Source organism: Sinohyriopsis cumingii, chromosome 16 (assembly GCF_028554795.1).
Source record: "Sinohyriopsis cumingii isolate HCF-2022 chromosome 16, ASM2855479v2, whole genome shotgun sequence".
NCBI classification, from domain to species: Eukaryota; Metazoa; Mollusca; class Bivalvia; order Unionida; family Unionidae; genus Sinohyriopsis; species Sinohyriopsis cumingii.
In genome coordinates this window covers 24,984,062-25,000,599 of record NC_142976.1, presented here as the reverse complement: position 1 = coordinate 25,000,599, position 16,538 = coordinate 24,984,062, and positions in this window count along the sequence as shown.

Below are 16,538 nucleotides of genomic sequence, written 5' to 3'. Positions count from 1 at the left end.
GGATAACAGAATTATTCAGTATTATGATTCTGACGTTTTATAATTATGACATAGAATATGTTGCTGAGGTGAAATAATATTGTGTAGTTTGTTCTTTTTGCATTATGTACTCAGAAAGGTTCTAAGTGATTTTTGATTTAAGAATTTTATATATATCTCTACATCACGTTGCAATGTTTTCATTTTTGACCAAGAATAAGTTGTCCGAGGTGAAACTTAATGTGTAATCCATTTTTTTTGCACTATTTATACAGAAAAGTTTCACCAGAAGTTATTATAATGATTCCATTCTCAAAAAAAAGTTTTAAATGGTTTCTTCTTCTTCATTATAGAAACTACGTATCATCCTTTTTTGTTTATAATTTACCCATAAAATGTTTAGATATTTTTTTACCCGGCATGTATGGATGCATCCTCCTTTCATAATGGTTGTTGTAGTTTTGTTACTTAATTAATGACTTTGACCTTTCGTATTCACCATTATTTTTTATCGTACCATCCTTCTCCAACTAGTCATGGTGTTTAGTTGTGCCAATGCCACATTATATTCCACACCCAATCATCAAGAACATGTCATCATCTGTCAACAGTTCTAATTGTACACTCGTGATCTTTAAATTTGCAATATGTGCTAGTCATGATGCACTGTACTAATAAGCATTGTATAGTTTTGCTTTCTTATACAGACACATTAATAAATATCTAAAATTAAAACCGTGTAACTTTTTCTCAATAAAATAGTCAAGATCTCCAGGTTTCTATAACATCTGAAACACGACTGAATCATTTAGTCTAGAATGCAAGTTTTCTATTGGTTTCTTGTCTGATTCGCTGAATCTTTCAAAGCTATTCCTATGTTCAAAAAGATAAATGTCTTTCATTAAGGACGCAGTTTTACTGTGCTCTGTGACTTGAATGCCACGTGTTCATTTCTTTTACAAGAGTATTAATTATGAAATCGTTACTGAATATGAGTATTTTTTTGTCATGGTTCTCTATGATTGGTACCTCATTATCTTAGCCATTATAAACCAGTGTCTTGATGAACCAGTGACTACCATAGATGGATAATTTATGATGAACAATGGTATGTATTTTTTTATACTTGCAATTCAGTTTCCATTATTTATGTGCTGGGTCGCTGCCTGTTATATAGGTATGGTTTCGAACGTTATCTTTTAAATAACATTTTCTCACACTTATGACATGCTTGCTCTATTGAATTGTTTAATTCTTCTTTTATGAACACAGTAAGTTTTTATTTTCGAGCTCAAATCTTTATTAGCTGTCTCTGTTATTGTTTACAACGTACATCGTAAAACACATTTGAACACAACTTGAACCTCAGCAAACTAATGGATTGTATGTCTTGTGGATTTCATTGAGGAACAAAGAGAACCCTGATTGAATGTCTATAGCTGTTTTGATTCTTTAGAATGTTTCATTACTATCAGTGAGTTTTCTTGTATGGAAATGAACTTTGTTACATAGCACTATAACAATTCTGTGTCTGTGGAAAATGATTCTTTGAAAATTGCTATAAATAGCATATGTAACATTTACCTGGTGCTGATAACCTTTTACCTTTACAAATCAATCTTCCTCAGATATTTTTTCCATCGAATTATATAAAACTTTTTAAAAAAAATACATATGTTAACTTCCCATCTTTTACACATTTTTTAATCTCTGTTAAATCTATTTGAGGTTTATGTAAAAGAATATATGCATGAGAAAGTGTGATGCAATAGAACACCGCATAATTCTAGGATATTCAACAGACAATACTGGTTGTAAATTCTAAACTTCGGATTCATTCGGTTATAACAATTTTCTTAAGTGGTGTGAACCTTTTCTCTTCATAGTATTTTTGTATTCATAGTTGATATTATCAGAACCACAAATATTAAAGATATCACCAATATGTATTAATGCACACGATAATTGTTTTCAATATAGACGTTTGTTTTTTAATGCATGGGATAATTGTTTGCAATATGGATGTTGACATTTTTAATGCATTGGATAACTGTTTTCAGTATAGACCTTGACATTTTTAATGCATGGGATAATTATTTTTAAGATGGACTTTGAAATTTTTAATACGTGGGGTAATTGTTTTCAATATAGACGTTGACATTTTTAATGCATGGGATAATTGTTTTCAATATAAACGTTGACATTTTTAATGCATGGGATAATTGATTTTAAGATAGACATGGACATTTTTAATACAAGGGATAATTGTTTGCAATATAGATTTCAGTATTTTTAATGCATGGGATAACTGACATTGACATTTCCTTCGAGTCTGGTTATCTAATATGCACATCTATATGCTAAATTAGATTAGTGCAATCAAGCACTAAACTGTTGTCCGTTTGGAATAGATATATATTTTATGTAGACTGGGTGCGGTATAACATTTACTACAGTGTCAAATCAATCTTGAATTCTAAAGTTTCCGATTCAATTCTAGGATAAAAGAGTTGTTTTGTATATAAATTTTTGTATATAAAGATTTTACAATAATAATAATAATAATAATAATAAATTAAATGTTTATTTGTATGCATTTGAAAAGTAATGATCCATATTGTACTTACATCTATACATCGAAGTATAATCTTCGACCCTTTGTAATTCCGTTGTGGTCGTTTATATTGCTGGAATTCAGCTTGTTATTTCAGTGGTACATGGGATTTCAGTAGTGAATAAAAGCAAGATACATTTTAAATGTGTAATTTACACACAATAAATGTACATGAAAATGAAAAAGAAAAAAAAATATCCAGAAAAAGCAATCAAGATTCAGATATCATTTTTCAAAACCCTTTCTCAATAGATACATTTGCTAATAGTAGGGAAAATAATGTAACATTTATATAATCCTAGCAACCGGAAAATACGGACATTATTTCTTCCTTAGTTCGCAACCTTTTTAATTTTATTCGTATAAAATCTATTATAGTAGGTCCAAATAGGCGTGTCCTTCATGAAATGTTGATGAAAGTCAGTAGATTCAGTTGAAATTTAGGTAGTAGATTTTGTTGACAGCTATATGACATGTATATCAATAACTCTTTCTGGATACAATTTTTCTGAAATGGAATGCTAAAAAAAATATTAAAAACTTAAGTGGAGTATATTTCAGCAAACCTCAAGGGAATTCTGCATAGCAATTTCTTAATCTTTTGTTACAAAACGGTGGAGTTATTTTCACAATGTCACTACTGAATTCGGCACAGTTATTTAATTACATATCACTGTGGAACTATTTGGAGTTCAAAGCAGAATCGCAATGACCTATTTGATTTCGTTTCGCCTAGAACTAGAAACAGCTCCTGGTTTGGTTTCGACCAATCGAGCCTGAAACCCGCTCTAACGGCAGCTGTTGATTTAGCTGCGAAATGTCACACTCATAATACGTTCCATCACACAATTCAAGGATGCTGAAATGTCTCTTTCTTGTCCCAATCGAATATAAGTCTTCGTTCGGGATAGACTTAGTACATTCTGCATTTATATTTTCCAAATTCAGAGCAGAACTCTTCCATAGTTAATTGCCCTTTTAAGCAGGAATTAGGTTTTCAATCTGAGCTTGTAAAATCTATGAATCTGGGACTGAAGTTAAAATCTGGTATACGTAAAGGGGCCAGGTTCACATTTTCTCCTTCCACTAATTATTTTTACATTGACTTAGAAACAAGGTATGCATGCTGAATTAGCATAACGTTAGGACCTGCTACCCTTTCAGTTGTTGTCCTGCATGAGGAGATAATGATGGCATACTCGCTGTTCTAGAAGTTTTATCTTAAGTGAGTGGCGTAATGTATGTGGAACAAATCATTTGCAGTACTATCAATTCATTGTCTGAGCTTGTCTTAATGCTGATATTGTCTGCAGAGGACTCCTGCGTGGAATCTTTAAAAATTATTGAAATACTCTCATCCGAAATCCGGTTTAAACTTGATAGAATAACTAAAGGGATATCAGTAGAAGACTTTTGCTGAACGCTCCCCTAGTAGTTATCTGAACATCTCCATCATAAAGATGCACGGAATTATCACTAACAACGCTGGTATCTTATGTTGAGTGTCGCATATGAAGTGTTGCATCATCAGCAACGTCATAAATCAAAACCATTACTTTTATTCCAAATTAGAGTTCACGTTATCCCGGTAAAGTTGCTTGATCACATATTTGAGGACAGAAGTACTAAGTGCAATTAATTGTTTATGCAGTTCTTGTCTGAGTGTTTAAGCAGCCCAAAATAACAGGGTTGTCTACATCATTCCAGTTCACAATTAACGGGGTTTGATCTGCAACGCTTTGAAGTCATTGCTCAAGCAATTCTGTGGTAATTAAAAACTATTTTATAACACAATATTTTCCCTTAAAAAAGAAAAGCAGCACATTTTCACACTCTAAACTGATGCTACTAATCCATTCAGAAAAAGTCAGAAACTATTTTTGTAAAGAATGATGTACTTGGTCAGTCTAACATCAACTCTAATAATGATGTTTGAGCTGAAATCTGTATTTGATATAGTTAGCAAAACTATATCAACCAACTGGGCACAGACAGTCATCCTCTGTTCTTTACTAATTATCATTTCGAGACCGCGTACTTAGCCACACTCATCCTTGGAATTGTATTTTTGCACTCAGATATTCAAGTGTGTGTGTGTGTGTGTGTGTGTGTGTGTGTGTTTAACGTAGCTTTAACAATTTTAGTCATATCGCTACTATATCTGCAGTGTGACAGTGTTATAGGGATGTCTAGCACTTGGGCATCAAGCCGCAGACATGAAGCATTATGTCCCACCCAGTCACATTATCCTGACACCAGGCCGACCAGTCCTAACACTAACTTCTTAATGCTGAGTGGCAAGCGAGGTAGCTGTTAGTACCATTTTTATAAGTCTCTGATATGATTCGGCCGAGTGTCGAACCCGCGACCTCCCGCATCCGAAAAGGAAACTCCAACTTCTTAGGCCGTCGAAGCTGTCGACATTTTAAGACAAACATATTTTTGAAGGAATGTAAGGTAAAACTTTCAAGAATCTAACTCATTAATATGTTGTTGTTCTAGGGATTAACGCCATTTTTCAGCACAAGATAGGCTATACATGCCGGCCAGTATAACTGGTGGAGGAAGAACCCTGGAAAACCCAGGGAAGAACCACCGACCCACGAGAAGCTACTGGCAGGCTTTCCCACGTACTCACGCTAGCCGAGCCTAGGACTCGAACCCACGCAGACAGAGATGAGATGGCAGTGATCCGGAACGGTGTCGCTTTAGACCACTCGGCCACTCGGGGCCCCAACACATTAATATAAAAAACTTTGAAAATGAAATATTTATTACGAACAATTCTTATATTATAATTTTCACTCACACAATTTTGCCTTTTTGTATAGTTGTGAGGTTTGGGGATTTGTAAATACTCAATTAACTGAAAAACGTGCACAACGAATTCTTCAGGAGCGTAACTTGACTTAAAGACATCTATTTATTTTCTGCGTGCAGAACTGGTTACGAAGTCAATCAATATTTACATTTCATGTTACACGACTGGAATTTGGATCTCAACAAAAATTGACAAAAACTATTTTTAAAAAAATCAAAACAAATTATATAATATGATATATAAAGGCGGAGAGTGGTCCACAATTATAATGAATCGAATTCGTCAAAAATATTGTCATCACAGTTGGACGAAACGATCTCTTTTAAACACGTCTATATAAACGAACTACACGTTGCTTTAACCGCTGTTGTCTAGATTATCAACGGCTTGTATATTCAAGAATATACTGCAAAAGTCGCTTCAATGAAATGTAGCAGTTATTTCCTTTCCAAACTGGACCCGACTTATTGACTTTTTTGTTATCTCTACATGGGAACATATTTTGGAATGAATACCACTGTTAATTTCTCCATTCTTTTCAAGTTAAAAGATCTAAATGTTTCATACCTTGTTTAGGCTAAATGTTTCTAAATTTAAAGAAATGCTTTAAACGGGAAATGTTTCTACTCTAATAAAAATTCGTTAGACTTATTTGAAATACGCACAGTTGATGTTATAGTAATTGCAATATTTCATGGGTTTCGAAACACTTGCTTTTTCGATCTTTGTAAGTGTGCAAGAATCCCTTGTTAGAGCTTAGCATTACTGGTGTCTACGTCTACTAATATTTTGTGTGTACAGGTTAAATTTTCTATTCAAAAATGCTTTACATGTGGATCAATTCTGTTTTGTCTAAAATGTTTAAGATTTAGCTGTGGTAGAGTTCTTCGATCGTTGGCGATGATGGTGATGACGATGATGATGTCTTCGGTGATTCTGACGAAGAAAACTTACTGAAAGTGACTTCCATGTGCCATTTTACTCCATTGAAAAAACATTATACTGTGTTAAAGGTCATGGCAATGCACATTCCGAATGCAAGATCTCGTCAGTAGCCACGGGCGACAATATAACACATTCATTGATTAAGGAGTGTTACGGATTGTTGCCCATGGCTTGCGTACTGGTCAAACTTAAAACTTTGAAATATTGACGTGAATGACAAATGACAAAATGTTTCTTTTCACATACCGTTATTCTCAAATTAATGGAATAATTTGTCGTATAGTCGCATGTCCCTGTAAGTACAGGCAAAATGTAAGTGAGCGTAACTTTGTCGGGAATGGCAAAATTTGCCCGTAATTCCAGTTTGGTGCAACTTAAAAACATTAACAATGGCTTGACAAACAGAAAATTATATTGAGAGTAAAATTCACTGTAGATTTTAGCTGAGTGTCTTGATGGACGCGAATAGATCGACGGTTGAGTGTTGAACAAAGTGTTTGTAAATTCCTTACCATGTTCTGTAGTGTCATAAACATCATGATGTGTCAGAACTGGTCATATGAGTAATCTGAGTCATTCGGTCTGAATATCTTTTCTTTCAGGCTATTGTTTCTTGTTTAAACAAATAGCTTGCATCGATGTTAGCTGTGATCGGATCTGACACGATACTACCATGAATATTATAAAAGAGATTAGTTTTATTATTGACGGGGTTAAGTGTTATAGTGGGTCATATAATCATAGCATTGATCTGAGGATCTTTTGTAACTCAGTGTTTCTGTTTCTTCAGGCTATTGCTTTCTTCAACAATAATCTTGCATTAGCCATCCGTTTTACTAATCCATTGAACTTTCATTGGGATGGAAGATTCGTTGATATCAGCTCATACATCCCTTTGAATTACCATCTTTAAGTCGTCAAGCAGCTCCAACATCCCTTTGAATTACCATCTTAAAGTCGTCAAGCAGCTCCAACATCCCTTTGAATTACCATCTTAAAGTCGTCAAGCAGCTCCAACATCCCTTTGAATTACTATCTTAAAGTCGTCAAGCAGCTCCAACATCCCTTTGAATTACCATCTTAAAGTCGTCAAGCAGCTCCAACATCCCTTTGAATTACTATCTTAAAGTCGTCAAGCAGCTCCAACATCCCTTTGAATTACCATCTTAAAGTCGTCAAGCAGCTCCAACATCCCTTTGATTACCATCTTAAAGTCTTCAAGCAGCTCTAACATCCCTTCGAATGACCATCTTAAATTCGTCAAGCAGCTCCAACATCCCTTTGAATTACTATCTTAAAGTCTTCAAGAAGCTCCAACATACCTTTGAATTACCATCTTAAAGTCTTCAAGCAGCTCCAACATCCCTTTGAATTACCATCTTAAAGTCTACAAGAAGCTCCAACATACCTTTGAATTACCATCTTAAAGTCTTCAAGCAGCTCCAACATCCCTTTGAATTACTATCTTAAAGTCGTCAAGCAGCTCCAACATCCCTTTGAATTACCATCTTAAAGTCTTCAAGCAGCTCTAACATCCCTTTGAATTACTATCTTAAAGTCTTCAAGCAGCTCTAACATCCCTTTGAATTACCATCTTAAATCTTCAAGTAGCTCCAACATCCCTTTGAATTACCATTTTAAAGTCTTCAAGCAGCTCCAACATCCCTTTGAATTACCATCTTAAAGTCCTCAAGCAATGTTTAAAAAAGAGTAAAGGAAATCTGAATAGGTAGAGTTCAAATGTTAATATGTCTATGTGTCAAAATGACTCTTTTGGAATGTACAACAGTGTACATCACTGTGCACGTTAAGGCACATAACCTTTGTTAATTAATATAATGCTTATTTTAATCATGAGACATTTGTCGGTACTTTAGAAATGGGCATGCCTTAACAAAATTGCTCGTTTCCTCTAAGTAATGAGCTCTGAGTTTAGCATGGAGCTCAAAGCGTGTAAAAGGTGAAAGTGCACAATTTTTCAGAAGAAGAAGCAAACAAATAAACAAAAACAAACCAAACAATAAACCCATTTTATGTAATAACAAGAGTTCCTCGATAGTATTGATGCTCTATTGGCTGAAAACGATTTCTAGGAAACTATTCCAAAATAAAACGTTTCTTAATTTAAACTGTTTAGTTCTGAAACCATCTCTGATATTCTTGAGCGATAACAAAGTTTTAAACTGGCCACGGTGGCCACCATGTTGCATGCGATTTCCACCATTTTCATTTAGGACCAGCACATAACTATTACCAGTCTTTTGATGAAAACTCCACGTCAGTAGGATCATCCGTTAAGGAGCAATATTGATAACAATGTTTTAGCTGACTTTGTGGCAGCCATGTTGGTTGTAAGATCTGAACCATTATAATCTGCAACAAACTAGACATAATGAAACATATTTCGGTGAAAACCCCATGTTGATATGGCCATCCATTCACAGGAGTAGTAATAGCAAGATTTTCCAAATGGCTGCTACGATGGCCATAATGGATGTTAGATTGACTTTATTGTGATTGTAAGAAGTCTTCTGGTGAAAATATCCAAGGAAATAAGACTTTCCGTTTAGAAGAAGCAGTGATAACAATATTTTCAATTTGCTGATTATTTAATTGATGTATTCTTTCTGATTAATGTTTCTATTAGAGGTCTCTGGATCAGATTGGATGATTTCTATTATCTGATACCGAACACAGTTTATGTTGTGTCCAGACTGGTTAAACTATTTAGTCATTGGGGTCTCCTTCTTATTTGCTTAATTCTTTAGATAATTTTTTACTCTCGCTTAGAATTCCATTTTTGTTTTACCTATATATTGTTTCCTGCAAACATGGCAGATGAGTAAGTAAATAACATTACGTGTAGTACAGTGGCCTCTTAACTTGGAAGTTGATTTGACATTGAGGGTTGTATATGTGCTTCAAGATATTTTTGAATGATCCTTTTTTTAATGCAGAAAGTGCAATAAACGGCCTTTCAATTTAACACTTTCTTTGCGAACGATTTACCCATAAAACCCGAATGTTTACATGAAAACGTAACGATTATTAATTAATTGGATAATATGGAATGTATCTGGCAGAGTTAGGTCGAAAATTGCCCAGAGATCTGATTGCATACTAACATATGATAGGGCCACTTTGTTTCCCACAGCAGTGCCACCGATTTGAAGGTAATGGGAATCATCGAAGGAGAGGTTATTGCAGTGTAATACCAGTTTTAAAAATACAGCTAATGTACTATGATTTTTGAGAGACGATATTTAGGTTTATTTGTAGCCAGTGTTCTGGCTTAAGGTTTAAGCATTCGTGGTTGGGTATGTTCGTATATATGGAAGTGACGTCCATTGGAACCAAAAAGAAATCATCCGGTAAATTATTGAGGCTTGAATTTTAAGGTATCTTTAATGTTTGAAGGGATAATTTTGACAAATGATTCGATATGTTCGGCCATTAAACTGCTGATTTTTCAGCAGGAGAATTATTCTCACAAAGGATAAGTCTCCCAGGAATAAGGCTTTTTTTGTGTATTTTCGCAAGGAGATAAAATCTAGGTGTACGTACTTTGTCAGTGGTAAGGTTATGAGAAGCCTATCATCTAGTTCTTGGTTTCCTTCGTAAAACTTGGTCAGTCGTTCATTTTGTAGGACTTCTTCCGTACCATCAAGTTGATTGGGGTGGGAGGGCATTTGTCTTGGAGAGTGTTTTTTTTAAAGCTTTCTAAATGTCTGTTTCACACTCATCGGCTTTGTTGAGAGCATGGGAAAAACGTTAGGCTTGTTAATTTTATCGAGGTTTCTGAATGGATAGTGTTCCAGAAGGATACAAGTTCGGGATAATTCGTAAATCTCGGGAGCAAGTTTATCTCTAGACCTTGAGCTATTTTGCATCTTTCCCTGCACTGTTGCAGATAGTCAGCTACTTTTTGTAGTTTGACAAACTTTGATAGTGTTTTCCTTGTTTCTTTGATTGTTTTATAGTAACAGATGCTTCATTTGTTGTGTTCTGAAACCGGGTCGTCCAGTTTTCTTTTTTTTTTATATTAATGTTAACATCTCTTCTAGTCACTGTGCACGTGGAAGAGCTGGATAGAAATAATGATGCACTTCCGTAGAGACTTGTCGGGTTCACGGTGAATTTGAGATTGGTATCCCACAGAGGGTCGCCTTCGTTTTCGATATTATTTAAACTTGAAGAAAAACTGGATACATGTGTCTTCCCACTCCAACACCAGGAAACAGACATACATTTAATAATCATGTGGGCAATATACGATACATCCATTCATTAATCCTGTTGACAATCTTACGATCCGACCAGTAATAGCGCTATATATTTCAAGGATATGACAATGAAAAAACAATAACCTTATGTAATACCTTTTCTTACCCTGAATTTAACCAAAACCTTAGCTTGGTTTTTATATTCTACTGCTACTCAAGCCGGATCCCGGCTGTACGAAAGAATTATGTCTGTTGAAACCAGGCTCCATCTAACTTTAATGCCATCCGAAAAACAGTGCACCTGATGCAACACCAGGGCCGTCTTAACAACATTGTAAGCTCTGGGCAAAGCAATACACTGGGGCCCCCTACCGGCCCTACCCACCCACGAGAATTTCGCTAGATGTCACTATTTTTTAAAATTGGGAAACGTGCTTCCCACTGCACCTTTAAAGCAAATTAAATTGCCAAAAGATCTTTCAATATTCATTAACAATATGGGCAACATGATGCCCCTAGAAGCGTGAGGCCCTGGGCAACTGCCCAGTGTGCCCATGCCTTAAGACGGCACTGTGCAACACCAGTTTTGTGATAACACCCATAAACGGGTTAACAATTGAGGTCATGTGACCCAAAAAAACCGCTTTACAGGGGCTAGAGGTATTTAAACTTTGCACCAACAAAACACGGTGATCAGTCGAACAAACAGTATCATTAATTAGTCCCTCTGATGAGTTGCTAAGATAAAGAAACCGGCCAGGGATCGTGTGTGATCAGACCACCTCTGTAGAAGGCAGGGAGCTCCACCCCATTCCGCCAGACAGAACATTCTACCCATGACAAGTAGTTTACATCGAAACCTCTATGTAGATAAAGTCTTCCATTTTGAAGGAGTAGCAATAACATGATTTTTAATATTGCTGCCATATTTCTTATGTCTATCAGCATTATTTTCATTTATGACCGATTAAACATCATTACAAGTCTTCTGATGAAAACCCATGATTGATATGACAATCCATCTAGGTGGTATATCAATAAAAACTATTTCAAGATGGAAGCCACATTGGAGGTCAGATCAGGCATCATTTTCGTCTGAGACTAACTTGAGATCATATGAAATCTCTGCTGAAACCACGTTGCTGTGACTTTACATTCAGTAAACATTATTTATCATGCAGTAGTCATTGTAAACATTATTTATCATGCAGTATACAGTAGTAATTATAAACAATTTTTATCATGCAGTATACAGTAGTAATTGTAAACATTATTTATCATGCAGTAGTCTACAGTAGGAATTGTAAACATTATTTATCATGCAGTGGTCTACAGTAGTCATTGTAAGCATTATTCATCATGCAATAGTCAATTGTAAACATTATTTATCATGCAATAGTCTACAGTGGTCATTGTAAACATTATTTATCATGCAGTATACAGTAGTAATTGTAAATATTATTTGTCATGCAGTAGTCTACAGTAGCCATTGTAAACATTATTTATCATGCAGAAAATAAATTAGGACTATGGCGGCCACTTTTTGAACTAAAGCTTTTGTTTTTTTCTCCCAAGTTTTTATCTTTAGATTGTTTAACTTCAAATCTATTAAAATTTGTAGATTAAAATCTTTAATTAGCACTGTATACCTAGTTTTTTGCTGACATATGGTTAAACTGCATACATACATACATACATGCATGCATGCACCCACACATACATACATAAATACATACATACATACATTCAGACATCCATGCATGCACCCACACATGATACACATACATACATACATCCATGCATGCAAAGACACACACATGCACACATACATACATACATACATACATACATACATACATACATAGATATTATGACAGGTGTGAAAGTTTGTTTTTATTTTCTGTAAGTAAAGGTACTATATTCTGTTGATAAAAAGCAGGACTACTATTGTCTTTGCAATTGTTTATTAAAAAAAATTATGAAAATTTGCTTCAGTTGCAGTTATCATCATCCACCCATAGAAGCCTGATTTTAGTGGGTGAAAGTTACAGGCTTTGAGTAACCTTGACATGAAAGCATTGAAACAAAGTTCAAACATCAATAATTAACTGGCCACAACCTCACATGAGAAGCATGCTCATCTGCCTTGTATACTTACACACATTTACTGCAGTTTTAACCTGCTGAGGGTCACATATCACACCATGATGTACAGTCATTGATATGGTCAGTTTACCTGAATATTCACATTTTTTTCTTACTTCCATCTCTGGTCATAAAGGGTCTTTAGTGAAGGCAAGGATGCACAGTGCAATGTAGGTCACAATGACATTCTTTCACTGTAAGGGTGTGATAACAATAACAGAAAAGCATGCAATTGTCTAGTTTTATCATTTTTGCATGAACAGTGCTGGAGACTGAAGCCAATCTGTAAAGTGTGAAATATAGATAAAAATAACCATATCTTTAGCATTGAGCTCTCCTCTTCATCATGAAACCTCACTGAAATGACCACTGTTTTTGGAGAGCATTGTATAATTCATTTGATGCCAGAATTTACATGAATGGGGGAAACAACTTGTCTTGTGAGACCACTCATTCCTCACAAATAATGGAAATTCTCCCAAAAGAGGTTCCATGACATCGGGAATTCTTGAGAAAGGGTTCTGATTGCTTACCAGGGCAATCTGTAGGATCATGCATTTAAGGATTCTGTTAACTGGACAAAAAAGTGGCATTATGTCATCTTCAAAATATATATTTCTTATGTTTTGCTAGTTAAGTATTAGACACAAAGCTTGTAATACTCATCAGTATAAGCATGCAAAATCTCAGTTTCAGTTGCAGTTGGACTAACTTAGTTTTACTCAGTTCAAAGCAGTTAATTTGGAGGATCTACTTCAAACATCGTGCAAGATGTTTTATTCACAAAAAGTGGACTATTAACAACATGTTGTTTGCATGCTCCGTCATTCATATTCCTCTGTGCAGTCACCTGGGCATTGTTGACTTTGATTTCTTACCAAGAGGTCTCAGTAGTCTTGACCTTTGGTCAAAGTATAGCCTTGAACAGAAATTACTATGCAGAAACTTTTATTTTCATATTAGACTTACCAAGACCTTGACATATGACCTTGAGACCCCATAATCTATATTTCATACTTATCCTAAGTGCAAGCCATCCCAAAAACCTGGTCAAGGAAATTACTCCAGAATAAAGAGTCGGAGTGGCCAAGTGATTTAAAGCATTCAACATTCCAGATCACTGCCATCTCAACTATATGTGGATTCGAGTCTCTGGCTTGGCAAATGTGGGTATGTGAGAAAGATCCCAATTAGCTTCTCATTGGTCAGCGGTTCTTCCCAGGTTCTTCCTCCACCAGTTATAGTGGCTCAGCTAACCATGTATGGTCTATCTTGTGTTGCAAAATGGCGTTAAACCCCATAACAAGAATAATTCTGGAATAAAAATTCATTGCACTAGACACATTCTTTTCTAAGTCCCAATCATCTGACCCATGACCTCTTGACCCCAAAATTAGTAGGTCTCATTCTTGCCTTAAGTGCAAGCCCTCCATAATTTGTAGTCAAGGTACATGGCCTAAAGATTAAGTGAAGCACAAAACCATTTTCTTCTGTGAGTCACTGTGACTTTGACCTTGAACCTTATTGTTTAGCAACAGCTGATAGTGGAGAACTATATCTTATTGGTAGTGCAGGCCATAGCCTGTAGTAATATATTTACACAACAATTGTGATGAAGAATGCCATACTACAAATAAATTTAACACAGAAAGGTGAAATGGGAAAAACAAGAACACACAATAGCAATACGTAGGAAGATGAAACAAAACAAGCATTACATAGCTATGGTCATCCATGTAGTTAGAAACAAAATAATACAGTCACATGTGCATTTGATCTTTGGAATGCTGAGAAGACGTAATTTGAGATATTTTGATAGGGTTCTTAGACTTTATCAGAGAATTGAAGATTTCTTCACATCGGTATTTTTTTGTTAAAAAGGGCATTGTAAAACAAAGTGATATTCATCTTCTATTTTGCCTTTAATCACATAACATACACATACATTGATTTGGGGGGATGCCATTATGCAGTTCTTCCTCTAAATATTTTGAGAGGAACATTATGGTCTGGTTAATGCATTTTGTAAATTGGTAGGTAAATTAATGGTTGTATAAAACTGAATGGAAAAAGTTTCATAAAATTGATTATAGTGACATGCCTTATGTGATCTATTTATGGCTGAATTTCAATCCTGAATTAAAGTCTTTAAGATGTCTGAAATTCAACAAAAATGCCTTTTCATATCCTACATCCTCTGGGAACCAAAAATAACAAAATCCTTATTTGATCAGTATGTCTTTAACATTTGATGCCCATGTGATTTTACCTGGCTTGTCCACTTTTTTCAGCATAATTTAACATTTTCTTGGATATTGGTTATCACCTATTCTAATCAACCTAATTCAATATTTAATAATTTACAATAATAATTAAAACAGAGAGGTAATCTTTCATTCTTCTCATGGTGAAAGGGAGTATGTATGTCTGGGAAGGTTTAAAATTCTAGTACAGAACCTATCATGTACCTTTTCAATTGTATGTGAATATTCACACACCCCAAATTTCAGTGGCATAAGTTAATACATGTGTGATCATTGCATCAGATAGTTTGAATGCATCTGTCATGTAAAATCTACCCAACTTATTTAATAATACTCACTGTTTGTAGAGCCTTGTTTGTAGAGACTTGTTTGCTTTAATTGTGAGTTCTTGCTTTGCTTTTGTCCAAATAAGTTTAAGAGTGAAATATAATCTCATGTATTTACACCCAGATATGGGTTGGATTTGTTTTCCCTTATAATACTACTTGTTGTTATTCCTCAAAAATCCACCATTTCTGAATACCATAATTTTAGTTTTATCAAAATTCACACATTTTATTGTCACAAAATGTCTCCACAATATTAATTTGTCTTTGTAAAGAACCAACTGTATCAGCGCAGATTGCAACATCATCAGCATACAACAGAACAATAATGTCAGATACTTCCTTGGTAATCAAGATACCATCAATACACTTTTGTTGGAGGTCTGATTCTAAATAAGTTATGGATTGAACAGAAGAAGGCTTAATAGACAACCTTGTCTGGTGCCAATATTACAGTTGAAGAATTGTGTATATTGCCCTTTCATCTATATACATGAATGTAGATTTATGTACATCAAGTCTAGAACAACTTTCCACCAACATTCTTGTTGACTGAGCTTGGCAGTAATTTTATGTGATCAATAGAGTGATCACATATGTGTTCAATAGAGTGATTACATATGTGATCAATAGAGTCAAAAGAAAAGTCCATAAAAAGCCATTTTTTACTCAGATGTTTCTGAACCATTGCTTATGGAATACTGCCTGACCTTCTTCAGTTTTGTTGTTAGCTTCACAGCACTGAATGAGATGTTGGTTTAAAATTCTCGTTAAATAAATGAGAGATATCCCTGAAATTGTCATGGTTATATAAAAAGCCTTTTCTGTGTAATGGGAAGATGATGCTATCACCCATCTGCTTATGGTAGTGCCGATTGTCAAATGTTTTGCTAAATAATTTCAATAAGTAAGGCCATTTGTTTAAAGTTGTGGTTTTTTATATATCTTTCTGGCTGCTATTCCATCCAGTCCAGCAGACTTTCCAGATTTATTAGTTTGGATATTTTTGAAGATCTGGTTGTATGAAATAGCCTATCTTACATCTCCAAACTAATGTAGAAATTCCCATTTTCAGCCAATGTTGCAGATTTTACTCACCCTAAAAAAAATATGTCTGTCAGTTATACTCCCACTACAATTATTATGCATAAATGAAACAGGGAACAGATGAATGTACAATACCACCACATGATTTGCTCCACCTTTTCAATAGGTACATGT